The sequence below is a fragment of the Chionomys nivalis genome, chromosome 5, assembly GCF_950005125.1.
Source record: "Chionomys nivalis chromosome 5, mChiNiv1.1, whole genome shotgun sequence".
Taxonomy (NCBI): Eukaryota; Metazoa; Chordata; class Mammalia; order Rodentia; family Cricetidae; genus Chionomys; species Chionomys nivalis.
In genome coordinates, this window is record NC_080090.1 from 58,241,058 (window position 1) to 58,259,908 (window position 18,851).

At 40.1% G+C, this 18,851-nt stretch overlaps 1 protein-coding gene across 10 annotated transcripts in view; it reads left to right on the top strand.

Moving 5' to 3' along the window:
* The first annotated feature begins 1,446 nt into the window (after positions 1 to 1,446).
* Prrc2c (proline rich coiled-coil 2C) overlaps positions 1,447 to 18,851 on the top strand; it is a 70,328-nt gene continuing 52,923 nt past the window's right edge. For all 10 annotated transcript variants that reach the window (XM_057769098.1, XM_057769104.1, XM_057769100.1 and 7 more), the window contains exon 1: positions 1,447 to 1,644. The gene's annotated coding sequence lies outside the window, so the exon portion shown is untranslated. The remainder of the gene's footprint in view (positions 1,645 to 18,851) is intronic.

Here is an 18,851-nt window from a genome sequence, read left to right on the forward strand (position 1 = left end):
AGAAGCTCATGAATTAACACTGTACATGTCAGTCTCATAACCTGAGCAAACGTCAGCTCAGTTGATTGTTGGAGGTATTCTACATTGCTCAAGAAAGAGCTTTCAATATAAAAATACTAAAGACCAGATTCTAATGGATTGTGGGAAAACCACCAAGGAGTTTCCTTGGTGAAAAGACTGGTCTGTCTCTGGCCTGTCATATCTATCAGACAATATGCCCCATTTTAAATGATCATAAAAGGGGCGGAGGGTTATAGTTTATTTGGATTATCACTGGTTTAACTTGTGGAAGGCTCTAGGTTCAAGCCCCAGCAGTGTAAAACAGTCTAGAACAAATAATCACGTTCAGTGGCGCACGCCTTTAATTCCAGCAATTAGGAGGCAGAGGCAGGCAGATCTCTGTGAGTTCGAGGCCAGCCTGGTCTACAAGAGCTAGTTCCAGGACAGGCTCTAAAACTACAGCAAAACCCTGTCTCAAAACAAACAAACAAAAGACAAAACAGCAAAAAACAAATGTCAATTGGAAGGACATTGCTTGGGGTTTACTATTCTCTGATTTTATTCTAGCGTTCTAACACTCTGGTGTCATCCCATGAAATCATACTAATTACCAGCGCAGACGTTTACTCAGACCAGGAGAGGCTGACAAGAGATCTTTGAATTTATTACACATTATGAATACTTGATAAAGTAGACAAATATCACACATTCATGAATTATTTTCTTTCTTTTGGGAAAGGGGATCGAACCCAGAGCCTCGGACACATAAAGCAAGATACTACATAACCAGCTCCCAGATACGCTATCATTGCCCTTCCTCACTTAGGGTACTTTCTTGTCTCTACTTTGCACTTCCCTAGGAAATACCTGCATGCATGAATCTTAACTGTTAGTTTTCTCTGCTAGTTGGCCCAAGAGATTAAACCCTGCCAGAGAAATCCTAGAAATAAACAGTGCCTTATTTTACACCCATAATCAACAAATGCCAAAGGCGGTCTCAGCAAAGCACACCAGTCCTTTTGTTCCTCACACTTGGGTTACATCTGCACGCTGAGGTGACTTCAGCCTTTTCAAACCACCACACCGGGCCCTCTCCCTTCGCCCCCTACTTCACCAAGAACAGTCTAGCAAAGCGCTGCTTGTAAATTTATATGCTCGTCCGTCGGCTGTGTCAGTGCACGGAGACAAGCCAAGTTGTATTCCAGACGACTCACGACTTCTGGAATCTTCCCAGGCCAAAAGCTTTGTCTCCCTGAGATCGTTCTGGTTGCTGGAACGCCCTCTTTCCAGTAGGAGGCAGCGTTACCCTCAGCCGCAGTGGAGCTGCCACGGAGGCGTCACGTGACCCCGCAGGCCCAACTCGCCCCTCCCCCCATAGGGCGGTCCTGCGGAGATTTTTCTTTACGTGCGCAACGTCCTGACGTAGCACGTAGGGGCTGGCTAGCCGCCATCTTGCTTCTTTTTCTCGCTTGCTCTCACCCTCTCAGGAGGTAGCGAAAGTGCTTTGGCGGTTTTTACGGCCGCGGCTCGGGCTTTCCGTACCGGGCGGCCTTGCGGACGATCCGTCGAGGCGCCCTCCCCTGCCCCTGATCCGTAGCTGGCGAGTCCCTGGAAGCGCGCAGACTCGGTCCTCAACCCTGGCGGGTAAGGAGAGCCAGGGCGTCCGGGCGGTGAGGAGGCCCCGATGGAGGAGGACGGGCGCGGGAGGCCTGGGGGGCCCGCGGCGCCTCTGCCCGGGCTCCCCGGCATCGCGGCGTCCTCAGGGCTCCGGCGCGGGCCCGCCGCCCATGTGCGCTGCGTGTGCTGCGGCGGGGCGGCTCTGCGGCGGCCGGGGGACCCTTCCACCCGCGCGGGCCTGCGCGCGCCCTGCTCCCACGGCGTGGAGGAGGCTGCCCGTGGCTGCCCCGAGGTCCCTTCGTGCCCGTGGACGCTCCTGGGGTGATGCTCGCGTTCGCAGCGAGCAGGGTGTGGGGGGCCCAGGCCGATCACCGAGGCTCTGCGGGGACCCAGGATCAGCCCTACTTCCGCTAGGAACATGCTGGACAACTTCTTGGAGGATTGGGGTAGTCCTTCCTCCCGCTAGGCCTCTGCAGCCCCGCATTTGCGGGGAGAGCGCCCGACTGCTGCTTGTTTTATAGAGAGAGCGTTTAGTACCACTGGTTGCCAGGGTAAAGGCCCCATGTAAGACTGTAGAAAAGAGCAAGGGAGTCAGTGAGGACTCTCGTTCGGTTTTGCACATAAGGAGCGCTCTGATCCCTTTAAAGAGATGTATATTTGTTTAAAGTTTATTCAAGATCTTTGGGGTGGGGGAGATCTGACTTGCCTAATAATTCCTGGCTGTTAAAACTACCCGGATTTCCGCATTGACTGGTCTTCAGCCTAGGTTCATAAATTCATACCCCCGTTAAGATACTTCTAATTGTACAGTAGGCGGCTCTCCTGTTAGGATTACTCTTTTGGAACGCGCCAGAAGAATCGGAGGATGCTTGATTCTGTGCCTGCTAGTCAATTCCAGCAAATAGAAAGTGGTAGGTAGGATGGTAATAAGCGACCACCACGTCAAACCGCCAGCGTTTTTAAAAAGTGGATTTAAGCTTAGATGTTGGTCCTTAAGACGCGGCTTTGGCTGGAGCCATTTTTAGGTGTGTGTCACGGATTCACTGCAGCATCTTTTCTGGCTTGCCCCAAATACACGGCTTCTCCAAAAATTCGAACTAGATTGAGTTTGTAGATAAGGAAAGCAGTATTTGCTTTTCTGGAATGGCTTTTTCGAAATAAGCTGTTTAGTGGGTTTGGGCAGTTGGGTTTTTTGTTTGTTTTTGGCGGGGTCTGTAGGTGTGTGTTGAGCATAGAATGCCTACTGTTCCCCCCTTTCTTACTTAACCTCTGTACTAATCACAAGACCTTTATATACATTGTCCTTTTTTGTTCCTTCTAGTCTTTGAGGAAGGTGCTCTTTTACTTGATTCATAGATGAGGGCATGGTATTTTGAGAGACTGAAGTAATTTGGTCAAGGTCACACAAATTTTTGGTGGTACTGTAGTCAAAGCTGTACTTTGAAAACCCAAAAGGGATGCAGGGAACCATCAAAGTGCCTGTTTGTTCTTACACTTTTACAATCTTTGCTAAACTAAGGTCCATTATTAGCTGGTAGTTTTTCTTTAGCTTGCCTTCAGTATTTGAACATTGTTGCATGTGAAGGTTAAAGTGTTGCCAGGTATAACTGCGTTTTATCTGTTTGGCTTGGGAAGACTAGAAGACAGTGATGGGCTTGAGGTCAGCATATGAGCCTGCATAGTAAGACTAGGTGAATACTTAAAGGTACTTTTTTAAAAAAAAAAAAATTCTGAGAAGACCATTTCTTCATTCAGAAAGGAAAGGTGATAATGGCAGCCCCTCGCAGGCTTGCTGGTGAATGTAAGACTGTGTAAAGAGTTTATTACTATGCTTAGTGCGTGGTTAAAGAAAGCAGGCAAGCAAGAAAAGGACAGCTAACAATGGAGGGAGAATAGAGTACTGGTAGAAAGGAAAAAAAATGCTCTTTTCCAAGCAGAATAACCTGTGTTCTCAAAATAACCCGTCTGGGTACTTAGGTTGTTTTCTTTGCCCTGTTCTACTTCTCTTTACACTTACATACTGGGTTTTAATTCATAAATTCCTCCCTTGTGCTCTGTATAGTAAGTAACCCTGGGATCAGTTCTAGCTCAGAGCAAGGAATTTGTTAACTGTCTTAGATAATACTGTATCCTTGAGTCTGTGCACTGTCCCCTCCCACACTTCAAGTTGTGAGTTAGCTAGGTGATATCTTTCTATGCAGTTTATGTGATGCTGGTATCTGTAAGAGTTCATCGTTGGTAAAATTGCAAAAGAAATCAATTGCATATTTAGAAAACTATTCTCTCTCTATTTTGAGATGGACTCTCTTTGCAATCTTGCAATCCTGAAACTCACTATGTAGACTAGGTTGGCCTCCAATTCAGAGATCCTCCTGCCTCCCAAGTGTTAGGATCAAAGGTGTGTGCTACCATGCTCAGCAGAGAACCGCAGTTTACAGTGAAAGCAGCCCTGAAGTTTGTATCTAAGTTCTGACTAAGACTTTTGACTTCAATAAAGCTAGACTTGTCTGTTGCTTTGTAAGTGGAGTAGCACAATGAATGCTTATCTCAGTTGATGTTAATTGTTGCTTGGAAGTCTGAGTTAGTTTCCTGAGTCATAGTCCTAGCATCTTTGTGGATCAAAGTGTTCTTTAGAGAGTCACTTTTGTATTGTGTTTTCCTTCTAAAGCTAACTATAAAATTGGGGGGTTTTTTTGCCACATAGATTTCTCATTTTGTTCTAGAGATTAGCAGGCCAGCCATGGTTAGGGGCCTATGTCTGCACCTATTTACGGAGTCAGTCAAATGAGTGCTATTACTGAGGTTCAACAAGCAACTTCTGTGTCGTTGGCAGGCACATTTGGCAAAAACTGTTATTGTCAGTATGTTGGATTCAATCTTAGTAGCTCTGCTGGGTGCTGAATATTAAAGAAAGGTAAGCCAACATTTATAGAGAGCATCACTAGTATTTTTAAAAAGTACTGTCTTAAGAATTTTCCATGCTTCTATCACCTACCATGTATGGTACTTGTCATATATAGTTGATCTTGCATTATGTTCCATGCTTATACACCTACCTTATATAGTGCTTGCCATAGTTTTTTTTTTTTTTTTACATTGTTAAGGATTAGAAATACCAAATAATCTATGCAAAAGAGTAAGAGTACTCTTTGTGAGATTGATTTGCATCAAATTTTTCTGGTTTTGTTTGTTTGAGACTAACTCTAACTGCCTAGAACTCACTACTGGGCTGGCCTTGAACTCACAGATTTACCTACCTCTACTTTCCTAGTGCTTGGATTAAAACTTTGTGGTTCCACAACCAGCTTAATTTTCAGTTTTATTCTACTATTAAAGAATCTTTTCACTTTGATAGATTGTTGAATGGCTTTGTTTCTTACTACCAAGATTTTTCGCCTTAAGATTAATACTAAAAGTTACCATGAGCTACCATAAATCCTAGCACTTGGGAGGCCAAAGCTCTCTTGAGTTTAAGGCCAGTTTGGTATATGTAGCAGTTCCAGGCTAGCAAGGGCTACTTAAATAAGGTGGGTGGGGGTTGCCATAGAAGTGGAGAGAGTTCTTTGTAGGGCATTCATGAGGGCCTAGGTTTAGTTCCCATTACTGCCCTTCACACCATATCTTTTATAGTCCTTGGGTTCATACCTGAGGATGAAAACAAAGGCATGTGAGAAGGTGCAGGAAATTTGGTGTAGAAAATCTACTCACAGAAAAAGATAGCATAGATGAAGTGTCTGGTTGATTACGGTAAAGGAAGACATGATGGCTAGAAGATAAAAAATAATAGTGGGGTAGGAGAGATGACTTGTGTCAGTACTGTGAAAGAGAGAATCTGGGTTCAACTCTCCAGCACTCACATAAAACTAGGCATTGCTCCCCATGCCCGTAACCCCAGCAGTTGGGTGTGGTGGTAGTAAGCTTCAGGTTCAGGGAGAGACTATCTAAAAAATAAATGGAGAGTCTGCTGGGAGACTGCTGGCATAATCTGGTTTCTGATTGCAGGCACATACAAAATATCAATAATAGTAATTTTTGTTTATTTTCTTTTTTCAAAATTTAATTCCAGAGCTCAGAGCTTGTCCATAAACTCCTACCTTAGCCTCCCTACTGCCAAAACTACAGGCATTAGTTATCCAGCTTGACTGGTGTTTTGTTTGAGGCAGAGGCTCATTATGTAGCTATCTATGGTTCAGGTGTGTTACAGTTATGGATAGTTGATTGCTCTCACTGTTAAGCATGTGCTTAACAGCTATTCAACTACTAAGCGCTATCCCCAGTCCTGTAACTTTTAACTTTTTGTTAAGGACTTTGTTCCTAGCTCTACACTAAAAATCCCAGGGGGGCTCACTCTTTAAATCTATACCAGAGTTAAACTTAGAAGTGGATTCTTTCTCCATTATAACACTAGAAGACATTTTTATGTTGATCGTTTATGGTTACCTAACTAGTAAGTAATAGTAAGGATTTTAATCATTGTCCCAGACAAGCCTGAGTGATAATTCTGTCCCAGTGACTGATATTTCCTGACTTGAAGTCATTCGCCAAATTTTAACTTTGTCTTCAGCCCATCTGTTGTTAATACTTAAGGTTATTGCTGCACCCCCACCCCCAACCATGTCTCACTGCATATCCAAGTTTTAAATTTGCCACCCTTCTACCTCAGCCTTTAGAGTGCTGGGATTACAGGTGTGTGTTACACAGTTCAGTTTTAATTTACTATCTTTTAATTAAGTGAATTTAAAAGTTAAATTTACATTTTTTGACTTTTTTTTAAACCATCTAGTATGTTTTAAAATAAACATGTATACTCTTAAGTTCTGATTTGTGGACCACTTCAAATTAATATCCCACCAGCCTGTCTTTCTACCCTTTGGAAAATAATTGCTGTAAAAATGAGTGCTGGGTAAGATCAAGCAACAGCTGCAGACAATGAAGGCCAAAGTGACTAAAGGCCTGGACTGGAATGGATTCATCAAACAGGAAATGGCAGCATTGCAGAAAAGAATACAGTGTAGTCTTAACGCATGCTTGACAGCCATTTTTGTAAACTTATATTTAGATAAATGACACTTGCTAGGATGTCTAAGAATCTACAGCAAGGGAACAAGAGTGATGAAGAAATGGGCAGAAGGGAATAATATAAACATAAGATTACTAGAGTTAGCTCTAACAAAATCCCCAAAAAATTGTGGTAAACAGCCTTTGATTTAGGTGAGAGATCATTGGTGACCCTAAAAAAATAGGTCAAGTACTGGGGATGGAAGTTTAAGAGGTAGAGTGGTGGGAAAAATAATACGACCTTGATTTTTCAAGCATGTCAAACTCAGAACTATAAGGTTTAAAGCTTAGCTTTAATTCTTTTCAGTTTGTATCAGCTGTCAGGTTCAGTCTTTTTACTATGCAAAGAGAACATTACATGTGCTTTTTTATTTTTTAAATTTAATATTCTGTGATACCATGTGTCATGAGTCTTTTACTTATTTGTTTGTTTTGGAGATTTTTGAGACAGTCTCTCTATGTACTATTGGCTGTCCTGGGACTTGCTGTTGACCAGGCTGGCCTCAGTCTTACAAAGATCTGCCTGCCTCGTGTGTGTTGGGATCAAAGGTGTGCACCACCATGCCTGTCTTTAACCATATTTAAAGCACAAATAAAGAGGAGATAAGTGTCCTAAGATGAGGTTAAGTCTAGTCAGGAGACAGGCCGGCCAACTTGGTCTACATAGAGAGTTCCAGCCCAGCCAACACAATATTATAAGACACTATCAAATAAGAGATGGTGATGTATCTTCCTTCTTTCCTCTTTCCAGCTGGTAATTTAGTAAGTGCAAGACTATTGTTTATGATTGTGTGGTCAGTGCATTGCACAAAGGTTCTAGACTGAAGAAGGCAACAAGAATGTAAGTACAGCCCATGTTCCACTAGTGGAGTTATGTGCTCTTTTAATAATATCAGCTTCTCTCTGAGAACTGTAGTTATTCCCAGAAGGATATATATTTTCTGTTTGCTCGAAGGCTTTGTGGAAGCCAGTGGATGCTTTTGAAAGCCTTCTTATGGAAATAGGATACACACACACACACACACAGAGATCAGTGACTAAGCAGAGCTTATAAAGGAACCAGGGTTGGTTTTCAGCACCCACATGATGGCTCACAATCATCTGTAACTCCAGTTCCATTTTTAATGCATTTTAAAGAATGGGTATCATAACTTATTGAATATTTTTAGTAAGAATGAAAAATGATATATTAAATACCATGTCAAATTTCAAAAAAGTAAGAAAGCATTTTGAGAGTCCTAATTTAATTACAATTTCATACTCATTTTGTTTTGATTTTTCAAAATATGACTATTGGTGGTCTATAATTCAAGAAACTACTTTTAGAATTAAGTTTAAAATTTTTTAGATCTAAATTGAAGAAGCACAATATGGGAGGTATAGAATTTCTGTTGAAAGTTAGAGATGTGAATCATATAAATTTGTTTAAAGGTGGGAAAAGAAAGCTGAATGTGGTTCCTGGCACCTGTAATGCCAGTACTCTGGGATAGTGAGTCAGGAATATTGTGACTAGTTTCAAGCCAGCCTGGGCTACCTAGCAAGTTATTTTGTTTTAAAATAAAAGAGCAGGGTGGTGGTGGCACACGCCTTTAAACCCAGCACTTGGGAGGCAGAGGCAGGCGGATCTCTGTGAGTTCGAGACCAGCCTGGTCTACAAGAGCTAGTTCCAGGACAGGCTCCAAAACCACAGAGAAACCCTGTCTCGAAAAAAAAAAAAATTAAAATTAAAGAGCATTACTGGATGGCGGCTTTGGAAAGAGATTTGAAGTTTGGTTATGTTGTTTTATGAGTTTAATTTTTTACTAAATAAAATTGAACTTTTTGTTTAGTTTTGTTGTTTTAATACTGCGATTTGGGTATTTACTGCAATTAGTATCAAGTTGTAGAAAGACAAAACATCTCCCAATAGTCAAGAGGAATCTTTTGATATTGAAGACAAAGGTGTCATGTAATATTTATGACATTCTTGAACTTGGAAAGACTGAAATTAGAAAGTGTAAGCGGTGAATGTACTCCCTTTATTGTTTGAAGACCAACATTTCAATGGTATTGGAAGAGTTAGTAACTTAGATGGCTATGTTTGAAATTCCATTCCCTGTTGTAACCCTTTGGTTATGTTAAAGGTTGGTAAGAACAGGGGCTGGAAAGGTGGCTTAGTGGTTGAGAGTACTGGCTGTTCTTCCAGAGGTCCTGAGTTCAGTTCCCAGCAATCATCTGGTAAGAACAGGGGCTGGAAAGGTGGCTTAGTGGTTGAGAGTACTGGCTGTTCTTCCAGAGGTCCTGAGTTCAGTTCCCAGCAATCACCTGGTAGCTCACAACCATCCATAATGAGATCTGGTGCCCTCTTCTGGCCTGTAGGCATATATGCAGTCAAAGCATTGTGTACATAATAAAAAGTATTTTTAAAAAAGACTGATAAGAAGGGTGAGCATTTGAAAAAGAACACTCTTTCCCCATAGCTGAAACCATTCAAGTCCTCCCATAAAATAAGATTGGCTTAAAAACTGAAATCAGTCTTAAGAGTAATTGTATATAAAGAATAGTTAAAATATTGTAGGTTTTTAGTAAGGATGCCCTGCTAATCACTTGACATAAATAGTAAATGCAAGAACTTTTACTTTCCTAGAACAGGGCTTCTTTGTGTGTATGTGCAGTGTGCGTGTTTGTGGAGGTGGAAGCTAACATTAGATGTTTACCTCAAAGCTCTCTATGTTACTGAGATCATTTCTCACTGAGCCTGCCTGTATCTCACTCTGACTAGCCAGCAAATCCTAGGAATCCTGTCTTATCTCAGCACAGGATTAGAGGTGCAAACAGTATCTCCACCCCGACCCCCCACTCTTCCCCAGTGCATTCTGGTCCTCGAAGTCTCATCATTGCTTGCAAAGTCCGTATTTTACCACTAAGCCATCTGTCTCTTCAACTGCTTAGGACAGGGCTTCTTAACCTTTCCACTTACAACTCCTTTTGTCTGTGGCCCTGGTATATAAAATATACAAGTCAAACATTTAATGATAATCATTTTTAATTTATTTAAAATAATTTTTTGTTATTTTACTATTTAAAGATAACTTTATATGCTAGAGATAACTTATTGTATAACTAAGTCTTTTTTAAGTATTTGATTTGCAGAATGTAAAGATCTTCAGCATTTTTTAGAGGTTGACTGGCACAGTGCTAAGAATGACATTTTACATAAATTCATAATCCAGATATCAGAAGTATGTTAAACACCATCTTAGAAATTTGTAAAACTGTGTTCTAAACTGAAACGAGCTTCTCAACAACTTGAGAAGCGATTTTAAAACCAAGAAGTATTGCGTATTGCAGTCCAAAGGTAAACTAAGCTGATACATGCTGAGGACTGATAGGAAAATATTCTTTTTTATAACTAAACCGTTATGTTTCTATACAAACAGAAAGCTAAATGTCCAGAAAAACACTAGAATTCATAGCACACAGCCTTCGCTAATTTTAACTAAGGTGTTAGAGGCAGCATTTGGTGCATGGGATGAGGGTATGTATGTACAGAGAAGTTGACCAAACAACATTGTTGAGTGCTGCCAGAAACACTTTGGGTTCATTGTAGGATTACAAATTAAGAAGCCTTTTACTATTACCAAATTTTATGTTGTGACCCATATAAAAAGCTGTTTCAGCAGTGGGTTTTTTTTTTTTTAAGTATAGAAGATTTGCTAGCTAGATTGCTTTTCTAATTATAAAGGTTGTTTTCTGTCCTGAAAACATTATTTCCCTTATTTCCTTTTCATTTTTGATTTTGTTTGAGATGTGGTCTCAGCTGGGCGGTGGTGGTACATGCATTTCATTCCAGCACTTAGGAGGCAGAAGCAGGTGGATCTCTGTAAGTTCGAGGCCAGATTGGTCTAAAAGAGCTAGTTCCAGGACTGGCTCCAAAGCAACACAGAGAAACCCTGTCTCAAAACTCCCTCCCCCCAACAAAAAGAGATGTGGTCTCATCCAAGCTGGGCTTGAACTCCTGATCCTGCCTCCATCTCCCAAATGCTGAGATAATAGGCATGCACTACAGTACACAATACTGTTGTTTTTAGGTATGGCCTGACTACCAGTCTCATTCTGAGAATGAGATGATAAGTTTTGGTATTTAGAGGTCTTTAACATATTATGATACTCTTAACTTTGCTATTAGAAACAAATGTAACTTAAAACCATTTGATAGTTTCTACATAAAGAAATGAACCCTTGAGATGGTAGATATGACAATTGCTCTGATCTGCTAAGTTGTGTGTATTAATGTAATAAGTGAATTGAGATATCATTATACCTCATGTATGTTAAGGTGTGTAAAAAAGTCTTTGGATGTCATTTTAGACATTCAAATTACTAGTTGGTTATAATGGGCATCAGACCTTAGAAGGTGGTCAGTACAATAGCCTGCCTTTATTAGGAAGCCACTTGCAATTGCGAAGTCAGCAGTCAGCGTGTATCGTAAATAAGATATATATATATATATATATATATATATATATATATATATATATCCCAAATAGCAAATACCACAATAGCAGTGACCCCCCCCAAAAAAAAAATCATTTCTTTTAAGCTCTCTTTTTTCCTAAGAAGTTGGTAGGTTCTTTTCATGGGATTAAATGCGCCACTCTTGGTTACCCACCACACATACACTGAAGAAAGTCATGGGGAAAAGGTGTCCAGGATATGGGGGCATAGGAAGAAGTCATTTGACTTGTTTGCTAGATGCAGCCTTGTAGAAACAGAATAGTCAGTTCTATACTTTGACAAAGTTACTTCACAGCTCTTGGAGTTATCTGGCCAATTCTGAAAATAGAGAATGGGACAAGTCTTATTTTTGATAACTTCCTCCCACTTACGGACAGTTGAGTAATTACAAAGTTTGTGACCAGGTTATTTTGTTAAATACTGTGTTAATAATGATCCTTGGAATTGAACATAATTTAAAACTTAGTGTGATAAGTACAGACTCGGTAGAATTATTAAATCCCAGATCTTTGCATTTGATTTCTATTAACAGAGATTTATTAATAAAGTAATACTGCTATAATATTAGCTGTCTTAAAACTAGAGGCTTTTCATACAGACAGGTTGAGCCCATATACTGCATTTAAGAAATTCATGTTTATGGGGTGGTTGTTTTAGAGGCCCTACCTGTGTTACCCAGTTTAGTTACCCTTCTCTTGGCTTTAAGCAATCCATCCCCCTGTCTCAGCTACCTAAGTAGCTAGGATTATAAACTCCCACCACCACATGTTACTGACAGAAGTTTTGGTGACTTTTACTGACCAATATTCCTCTCCCTTATTTATTCCTTTTTGCTAGCTGTTAGTTCTGTTGTAACATACACAAGATAGAAATTTGCCCCATTTGTAGTGTCTGGTAAGAGCCAGAGGTTTTGCTTTCAAAACTTGAACACCGTGTCCTCTCACTTGAAGTAGTAGGGGTAGACAGGCACAAGAAGCCCACTGGTTAGCTTTTTCTTTTCCCGTTTACTTTTCAGACCTTTGCAACCTCAAGATTTCCAAGCTCTATTGCTGGTTAGTATATGACTTCTCCATTGTATATGATAGTCACTGAGAAAATATTTGTAAGAGAGAGTAGGGGTTAAACATTTTGAGCTTGAAGCTCTGTCTTGAAATGTGCATAAGCCTGGTAGTGGAGGCACACTTTTGATTGCAGAGGCAAGCGGATATGAGTTCGAGGCCAGCCTCGTCTATAGAGCTAGCTCCAGAATAGCTAGGACTGTTACACAGAGAACTCCCGTCTCAGAAAAAACAAAAAGTTTCATGATGTTTTAGTATATCAGCAATTAAAAATATGTATCAAAGATTGTAGTATGAAGGAAGTTTGGGGAAACCCTGAAAAACAAAAACGAATATTTTTTGGAAATGGTTGATATCTGTATAGTAGATGGTCCTTCTCCTGCCATTACCACTCCTGGTGTGGGCCCGCACACTCACTTTAGTTCCAATCTAGGGCTTCTTGCATCCTAGGTAAACATTGCCACCTAAGCTATACCCAGTGACTGCAGATTTGTTTTATTTTAGATTTATTTTATGTGTAATTTTGAGTGTTTTGCCTTCATGTATGCATGTCTGCACCACATGTGCACAGTGCCCAAGGAGGCCAGAGGCGAGGGATTTGGATGGTTATGAGTTCTGGAGTCACACCTGGATCCTCTGTAAGAGCAGCTTGTGTGCTTTTAACAGCTGACCCAAGCCATCTCTCCAGCCCCAACAAGTCTTATCTATCTATCTATCTATCTATCTATCTATCTATCTATCTATCTATCTATCTATCTATCTATCTATCTAATTTGGTGTGCCTTGGTGCATTGCCTGCATGAATATCTGTGTCAGGGTATAGGATCCTCTGGAACTGGAGTTAGAGCTGGCATGTGGGTACTGGGAATCAAACCTGGGTCCTCTGGAAGGGCAACCAGAGCTCTAAGCCATCTCTCCAGCCCCCAACAGATCGTTTTTTAATGTTGCCACATATAAATCTATAGGGCATCAGACTATCTTTAGGGGATCTAAGTTATTACATAGGAATAATGAAAATGATAAACATTTAGAAACCTCATGGCCAGAAACATACTTTTGTTATTTGTGTTGGGGAGATTGGAGTTTATTGAAATACAGGGGTTATCTTTATGCACATAATAAGTATTAAAGATTATTTAATGTTTGCTGTATTAAAATAGAGAATTTTTTACTTAATGAGCTGAAGGAATTTTAGAGATTATAGCTAATCTTATTTCAAAAATGTAGAAACTGCTTAGATTGTTTTCTCCACATAAGCATTTGAGCTGAACATTCGTGAAAAAATTCATGGTTAGCGCTGTTGAGTAGCGTCCTTTCATCTGGAAGGGCTAATCATTGTATTCTGATAAACTGCTTCCCAAATGTCATTCATTTAGATCTTTTGGAAACAAGGTACTTGGCTTTAAAAACCAAGGTTCCCCCATGTGCATACCATTTCTTTATATAATTGGGAGGGGGGGTCGTTGTAGAAAACAATCTACATTTTTACAAAATCTGGAAAATGCATACACAATATCTAATTTCAGTGGGAAAATCCTATTTTTATTGGGCTTTTTAAAGCGCTTCTGATTTTAGAGAAAATTGTTATTCTCAGGGGTAAAAGCAAGGAGGGGTTATTTAAAAGACTTTGTTTTTAAAGATTGAGTTCTTCAGATGTTTAGGGACCTTAATGTGAATGACTTTTGAAATGTATTGTTAATTTTATACAAGTGTAGAGGATTTCTTTCTATATTTACATAATTTCTCCTCTAGTTATTCTTACTCCCTCACATATTCAAAGCCTCTTATGCTTTGATTATTATTGTAACATATATACATATAATTAGAAATACAATATGGTGAATCTCTTTAGTGCTGCTCCCATGTATATGTTAAGTCATGCTCCTTGGGATCCATCCGATAGCCTATAAGGGTCCCTTTTCCCTGGAGAAAACTGATTTCTCCTTCTCTCAGCAGCTGTTAATTGCCTGTAGCTTTTCATTTCTGGGTATTCCTTCATCCATGTTGGCACACCAACTGGTGTTGTCACAGTTTGGGTCTTCAGTAGGTGACCTCTTTGTGATTTCCTGGGTACAGCTTTCCTGTCCTATATAAAAGACATCATCTTGCAGTAGAGATCTGGTCCTCTGGCTTTAGAATCTCTCTAACCCTTGAAGGGGTGTTTTAAAATTAGAAACGATACACGTAGAGAATATAGTGCTTTTGATCCCCATAATTATGCTGCTGTGTTTTTGAAATTAGAAGCTCAAAGGCTGATAGCAAATGCTTGAACTTGCTGTTTGAAGGGTTTGGGGGATTACTAGTTACATAAATTGTACTGATTTGTTAAGATACTAATGTCAAGTTCAGCCACGTATCCACACAGCAATTTTTTAAACTAGTTTTCCTCCATTGGCTCTTGGCATATAGAATATCCACAAAGGTAGCATTTCTTGTTCACTTGGCAAGCTCTATAAAATCTGATTTCTGTCTGCTTTAACTTCCTCCATCTCCTCCATTTCCCCTTTAGGCATGAATTTTACAGTTGACCTTACACTTCTGGGCTAAGGTTCAGTGGTTTGCAGCTGTGACTACTGTAGAGACTTGCAGGGGAAGGTTTCCAAAGAATGCTTTTATTCAGCCTGGCCTGAGCAATTTTGCATAAACTGGCTGATGGAACAGTGTTTGTGTGCGTGGTTGTATATGTGTGAAGAAGCCAGAGGAGGACTATTGGGTGTATCCTACTCTGTACCTGGAGAGCTAAGTTAGCCAGCAAGCCCCAGCTCTCCTTTTGCCTTTTCCCTCACTACTACAGGCCTACATGACTATGTCTGGTATCTTAACTGGGTGCTGGGATTTCTAGCTCAGGTCTTCATGTTTGGGTGGAACCTACTGAAACCATCTCATGCCGTGGCAGATTTTTTTCAAGATCTCTGATAAATTTGTGCTTCCTGAGTGAGAGCACTGATTGATTTTTCTTTAGCTGGTGTCACTTCAGAGAAGCCTTCAAAATTTTGTTGCCTTTTTACCCAGTTGATTTTTTTTCATTTACATTCTTATTTTACTTATAGATTGTTGATTACAGGTTCCATAAAGTATGACCTGTACAGCCACAAACAAGTGAACATAGGGTAATAATCTCAAATTCCTGACCCCCTTCCTCCACCTCCCAAACACTTGGGACTCCAGACGTGTGTGACCACAACTACTGTTGGACCCATTTTAAAACGTGTTTTGTCTAGGAATAGAAACACTTGGAGTGCAAATATGATTTATACTCATTGTTTTGATAGGGTATTTTCTGTTAAAATGTTTAGCAGTATTGGTTTTGATTTTGCATGTGTGAGTCTTGTCACCGATTTTTTTAAATTGATTCTCTTTTGTGTTTATGGGATTATAATCTTAAACAGTTTTCACGCCAGTTCCAGAAGCAAAACAGCTTTTGAGATTGCCATTGCTATGTTCTGAGATGTTTTTTCCCCTCCTCTATTGTCTGTTGCATACTAAAGAACTTCACTCAAAGGAAAGTGTTTCTAATTTTCTGTGTGTCTTGAGACATTGTCTTCTTGACGTGATCAGCTCTGTGTCAAACAATAGACATTTACTCAGCCACAGGTTCATCTGTGTGGTTGCAGGTAGCGGTATCAACTTTATTAAGTCAAAAAATTTCCATGTTTGTGTTCACCACAGTTTCTTTATCCATTCATCCTTAAAGAAAGATACACTTTAGCCAGGCAGTGGTGGCACTTGTCTTTAATCCCAGCACTTGGGAGGCAGAGGCAGGCAGATCTCTGTGAGTTCGAGGCCAGCCTGATCTACAAGAGCTGGTTCCAGGACAGGCTCAAAAGCTACAGAGAAACCCTGTCTTGAAAAACAAAAGCAACAAAAAAAGATAAATACACCTTACACTTTGAATGTTTGCTTGTTTTAATTTAGTGTAAATATAGTATGAGTATCTTTATGAGGCAGTAATTTTATTTCCTTTGAAAAATATGCAGAAAAGGAAATTTAGTTTTGAGGAGTCCCTATGTTATTCATAATGCTCATATTAAATTATATTAACTCAGTAATATTCAAGGGTTTCTCCAACCTTGAGAAACTTACGTTTGGTAGATGTCTATTAGAGCCTATATTTCTGGGTCCTCTATATGTCTTAATAGGCCAGTTCTGTATTTTATATTGGTTTTGTTTGTTTTTCAGGGCAGGGTTTTTCTGTATAGACCAGACATTGCCGCCACCACCAGCTTTGTAATACAATTTTTGAAAAAGGGAGGAAGAGATCTTCAACTTTGTGCCCCCTCTATAGTTTTCAGTCACATCATGGCTTCCCTATGGTCCCAACCACTCTTATGCACAGGCGTTCAAAATTAGCAACTGGGCGCTTTCCTGAGACCTCTATCCCACCCCAAATGTCTTGGGGGGTGTCCTATGTGGATCTTTCATGGTATTATGTTAGTGGAATTTTGAAGTCAATCAATTCAACTCCAACTTCTCGAGTCTGTTAATTACTTTGAATCAGGTTAACAATAATATTTTCCTAATACATGAACATGGGATAGCTTTCTGTTATTTGTATCTTTAATTTTTCTTCATCAACAGTTCACAATTTTAGTGAGCATATATTTTCCTTCCTAAATTTAAAGCGTGCTATCTTAGAGTATGGTAAATGTCCCCCACCTCATCCTCAGAGATAGGGTTTTCCTCCACAGCTTTTGCTGTTCTGTAATACACTATGTAAACCAGACTGGTGAACTCACAGAGGTCTTCTTCCTCCTGAGTCCTGGAATTAAGGTGTGTGCTTACTTTAAGGGGTATGGTAACCTGTGCATGCCACCACCCACATGTGGAGATCAGAAAACGTTTGGGGCTCTGTTCTCCCCTTCTCTGGTGTGGGTTTCCCAGGAATTAAGATCAAGTTAGCAGATTTGATAGCAAGTTAAATTTGATTGGTGGTTGTTTATTAAGTCAGTCTTGCTTCCAATAATAAATTATATTTGATTGTGGCATATGGTCTTTTAGTTTGTGAGACAGGGTTTCACTGTGTATCCCAGGCTGGCTTAGAACTCCTGAGCCTCCTTTTCTACTCTCAGATGCAGGGATTACAAGCATGTTCCACCCATGCTTGACTTTCTGAATTGACCATTTTAACACATTTGCTCACTGGTTTTATTGCTTGGTGAATTCTGTTCATAGATTTCCTATTTGGGTTTCTTATGTTGAATTCTGCTTAAGTATTTATATCCTCTGATTTAATTTTAAATATCCCTATATTCTATGTACAGTTGAAAATGTTCTCAAAAGAGTGGGATGCATTCTTCAGTAGTACTTAATTTTTGGATGATTGGTTAGTATTGGGAATAATAGGAATTTTGATGAGCTTCCTTACAGAGAGGTAAGTGAATCGAGACAAGGTATACCCCACAGTGGGAAAAATAGATCTTAATTTGGTGTGAGTGGAAAGATCCAGTGGTTCTTAAGACTGTTTACACATTAGAATCACTTGAGAAACTGTAGAGCTGCCTATTGCTGCTCAGCTTTCCATAATGAGTCTTAATATATTTGTATTTGTTCCTCCTTGTCTCTGTATCATGAAATTGATGAACACTTGACAATGAGTTAGATTGTGTTTCTCCCCACCCCAACTCCAGCACCTTTTGAAACAGGGTCTTAGTGTGTTGCCATGGATGGCCTGGAACTCTCTGTAGATAGACCAGAATGGCCATGAGTCAGCCTGTTTCCTCTTCACAATACTGAATTTGGGCCACCATGCCTGACCATACTTATTAACACTGTTGAGATTAATTAAGTGAACATATTTGTGTAGGTAGATATAGACAGACGGGCATCACTGAAGTTGAATGTGTAGTTCTTCTGATGGCACATGAGTCTCATAAACTATCAAAGGACAAATAGATTATTATTATTTTTTTTTGTAGCTTTGGATCCTGTCCTGGAACTAGCTCTTGTAGAGCAGGCTGGCCTCGAACTCACAGAGATCTGCCTGCCTCTGCCTCCTAAGTGCTGGGATTAAAGGCATGTACCACTGCTGCCCTGCTAGATACGTTTCTTTTAATGTAATCTGGAGGACTGGGGTTGTAGATAGTTCCGATGGTAGAACATTCGCATAGCATATTATGTCAGGTACTGGGTCAGAGCCTCAGAACTGCAAAACAAGCAAACAAAACTCTTGTGACAAAACGTGGCTGATACCTCATGAGTTAAACTGTATTTGTGGAAAATTGTGCTATCCTTAGCTCTTCAGCTCTGTTCTATGCTATTAGTGGTTTCTGTTGTGGAATTAGCCAACCCTGCTTTCACCTTAACTAGCCTCTCTAATACACACACACACACACACACACACACACACACACACGCGCGCGAACATTATCTCTTTAAATTGGAAGGAAGTTGCAAGTAAAATAATTTGTCTTTTTATTAATAGTTAGCTTTAAGTTAGGGCATCTGTGGGATTTTTACCATTGGAGGAAGTGGTGCCATCTTCCTATCCTGAATTCAATCTGATAGCTTAACATGCCAGTCATTTCAAAGCTTAAGTTAAGTAGATAGTCTACTAGGTTCATCATATCTGAAGTATTCATTTTAGGATTATAACCCTCATCCTCTGGTATACCATTTAACAGC